General features: G+C 37.6%; 1 protein-coding gene across 1 annotated transcript in view; it reads right to left on the bottom strand.

The window, feature by feature from the left end:
* LOC118011962 (nuclear body protein SP140-like protein) overlaps positions 1-3,683 on the bottom strand; it is a 16,848-nt gene extending 13,165 nt beyond the window's left edge. The window contains exon 1 of the mRNA XM_035006919.1: positions 3,603-3,683. The gene's annotated coding sequence lies outside the window, so the exon portion shown is untranslated. The remainder of the gene's footprint in view (positions 1-3,602) is intronic.
* Between the last annotated feature and the right edge of the window lie 210 nt (positions 3,684-3,893).

Raw genomic sequence — 3,893 nt, 5'->3', positions numbered from 1 at the left:
AAAGAAAGAAAGAAAGAAAGAAAGAAAGAAAGAAAGAAAGAAAGAAAAGAACAGAAAGCCACTGCACATCCATCCAGGGACAGATGCAGGCTCAGAAAAGACCTGAAAAGACCCTAAGCTTTCTCTTCAGGCTGATCCACACCCAGAGTTATACGTCAACAATTTAAAATATATATATAGGGGCGCTGGTTAAGCGACTGCCTTCGGCTCAGGTCATGATCCCAGGGTCCTGGGATCGAGTCCCGCATCGGGCTCCCTGCTCCACGGGGGGCCTGCTTCTCCCTCTCCCACTCCCCCTGCTTGTGTTTCCTCTCTCGCTGTGTCTCTCTCTGTCAAATAAATAAATAAAATCTTTAAAAATAAATAAATAAATTATATATATATATATATGTATATATTAAGGAAGCAATTCCATCTACATATCATCCAAAAGAAGTAAATACTTCAAAATAAATCTAACTAAGGAAATGAAAGACTCCCATGGTATGCTAAAAACTACCAAACATTGCTGAAAGAAATTAAAGAAGTCCTAAATAAATGGAAAGAAATCCCATGTTCATGGATTGGAAGACTTTTTTTTTTAAGATTTTATTTATTTATTTGACCGAAAGAGAGAGAGAGAGCACAAGCAGGGGGAGTGGCAGGCAGAGGGAGAATAAGACTCCCTGCTGAACAGGGCCCGATGTGGGACTCCATCCCAGGACCCTGGGATCATGACCTGAACCAAAGACAGACACTTAACCAACTGAGCCAGGCACCCATGGATTGGAAGATTTAACCTTTTATGATGTCAAAACTACCCAAAGCAATCTTTCAGTTCAACACAATCTCTTAAAAAAAAAAATTCTAAAAGACTTTTCACAAAAATGGAAAAGCTGATTCTCAAATTTATATGGAATTGCAATTGACCCTGAATAGCCAAAACAATCTTGAAAAAGAATTAATTTGGAAGACTCACACATTCCAACTTTGAAATGCAGTACAAAGCTATGGTAATTGAAACATTATGGCACTGGCCTAAGGACAGACATATGGATCAGTAAAATAAAATAGACCAGAAATAAACCCTCATACATATGGTCAGTTGATTTTCAACAAGGGCACCATGACCATTCCATAAGGAAAGGATAGTCTTTTCAACAACAGATGCTGGGAAAACAGGACATCCACATGCAAAAATCCCCATATATGTTAAAATTAACTCAAAATAGATGAAAGACCCAACACTAAGGCAAAACTACAAAACTCTTAGAAGAAAACATTGGGTGGATTTGGCAATTGTTTCATGGATATGACACCAAAAGCACAGACAAGAAGAGGAAATAGATAAATTAGACTTCATCAAAATTAAGACCTTTTGTGCACCAAAATATATTATCAAGAAAATGAAAAGACAAACCCACAGCTAACATCATACTCAATAGTAAAAAGCTAAGAGCTTTTCCTCTAAGATCAGGAACAAGACAAGGATGACCACTCTCACCACTTTCATTCCACATAGTACAGGAAGTCCTAGCCACAACAATCAGACGAGAAAAAGAAATAAAAGGCATTCAAACTGGTACAGAAGCAGTAAAACTGCCATTATTTGCAGATGACGTGACACTTTATATAGAAAACCCTAGGGACTCTATCAAAAACTATTATAACTAATAAATTCAGTACAGTTGCAGGATACAAAATTACTATACAGAAATCTGTTGTGTTTCTATTCACTATAACAAACACAAAGAGGGAAACCATCAACAAAATGAAAAGGCAACTTACTGCATGGGAGAAGGTATTTGCAAATGATATATCCAATAAGAGGTTAATATCCAAAATACATAAAGAGCTCATACAACTCAACACCAAAAAAAAAAAAATCCAATTTAAAAACGGGCAGAGCACCTAAATAGACATTTTTCCAAAGAAGACATACAGACGGTCAATAGACACATGAAAAGATGCTCATCAGGGAAATGCAAATAAAAACTACAAAGAGATATCACCTCACACCTGTTAGAATGGTCAATATCAAAAAGACAAGAAATAAGAGTTGGAGAGGATGTGGAGAAAAAGAAAAGCTCATGCACTGTTGGTGGGAATATAAACTGGTGCAGCCACTATGGAAAAACAATATAGAGGTTTCTCAAACAATTAAAAATAGAAATACCATATGATCCAGCAATTCCACTTCTGGATATTTACCTGAAGAAAACAAAAGCACTAGTTCAAGAAGATATATGCGCCCTTGTGTTCATTGCAGCATTATTTACAGCCGCCAAGATATGGAAGCAACCTAAGTGTCCATCAATAAATGAATGGATAAAGATGTGGTATATATACACACACACACACACACACACACACAATGGAATATTACTCAGCCATAAAAAAGAAGGAAATCTTTGCCATTCTCAGCAACATGGATGGGCTAGAGGGTATTACATTGAGTAAAATAAGTCAGACAGAGAAAGACAAGTACCATATGATTTCACTTATATGTGGAACCTAAAAAACAAAAACATGGAACCTAAAAAACAAAAAACAAAAAAATAAAGCTGTTTTCCACAGCGGCTGGACCACCTTACAAAAACAAATGAACAAGCAAAACAAAACAGAAACAGACTCATAAATACAGGAAACAAACTGGTGGTCGCCAGAGGGGAAGTGGAGGGGGGGATGAGCAAAATAGGGGAAGGAGATTAAGAAGTAAAAACTTCCTGTTATAAAATAACTAAGTCGTGAGGATTAAAAGTACAGCATAGAGAATATAGACAATAATATTATAATAACTTTGTAAAGTGACAGATGGGAGCTACACTTAACCATGGTGAGCATTCATAATCTATAAAAATGTCAAATCACTATGTTGTACACCTGAAACTAATATAGTATTGTATGTCAACTATAATTAAAAAAATAAATGCTTTTTAAATAATGAAAAATTTAAAAAAAAGAAAATGAAAAGACAACCATAGAATGGGAAAAAATATTTTCAAATCATGTATCTGGGAAGGGGTTCATATTCAGAGTATATAAAGAACTTCTGAAGCTTAACAACAACAAAACACCACAAATACCTCAATGCAACATGAGCAAGCAAGTAAATATGTCTCCAAGGAAAATATATAAATGATCAATAAGCCCATGAAAAGATGCTCAACATCATTAATCCTTATGAAAACGTAAATCAAAACCACATTGAGATACCACTTCATCCCTACTAGGATGGCTGTAATAAACATTTTTAAAAGAAAGAAAACCCACACACAGAGACAGTAACAAGTATTGGTGAGGATGCGGAGAGATTGGAACCCTGGAGCATTGCTGATGGAAATGTAAAGTGGTCCAGACACTGTGGAAAACAGCTTAGAGGCTCAAAGAATTTAAGGTAGAAAACCACGTGACCTAGCGATTCCACTCCTAAAGTGAGGCTCCTCGGAGCCAAGAAATGGGCAGGGGTATCAGAAGTTGCAGATACTAGTTCATTCTTTTGACCCAGTTAGTAAATAACCACTGCTCCGAGCCCCTTCAAGGGCCCTTCCCCACCACCTGCTGCCCCAGCCAGCCCACCTCTCCCTAACTCCCTGCCCACCAAAACCTCCTAGATCAAAGACCTGTTGCCAATGGGTCCTTCAGGAACCTGTTCCGCCTTCCGGGGCGATTGTTCTCATCGGGAGGTACAGAGCAGAATGAAAGCAAAGAAACCCCTGGGGAGGTTTTATTCTAATTTTAGCGTGTGAAACTTACTTTTCAATTTGCATTCCAGCTCCCCACCCCTTTCTTTCTGTACCCTTTTCCGCTCTCCAAATTCTCTAGAAAAATCTACACTGCCCTCTCGTGGCAGAATCTTGCTATTGCAAGTCCCCTTAAGCACTATCTTGCACTCTTTGCTCTGAATTCATCCT

The sequence above is a fragment of the Mirounga leonina genome, unplaced genomic scaffold (assembly GCF_011800145.1).
Source record: "Mirounga leonina isolate KUSES-001 unplaced genomic scaffold, KU_Mleo_1.0 Mir_151, whole genome shotgun sequence".
Taxonomy (NCBI): domain Eukaryota; kingdom Metazoa; phylum Chordata; class Mammalia; order Carnivora; family Phocidae; genus Mirounga; species Mirounga leonina.
The sequence above is the reverse complement of the archived record's forward strand: the minus strand, read 5'-3'. Positions and strand labels throughout refer to the sequence as shown.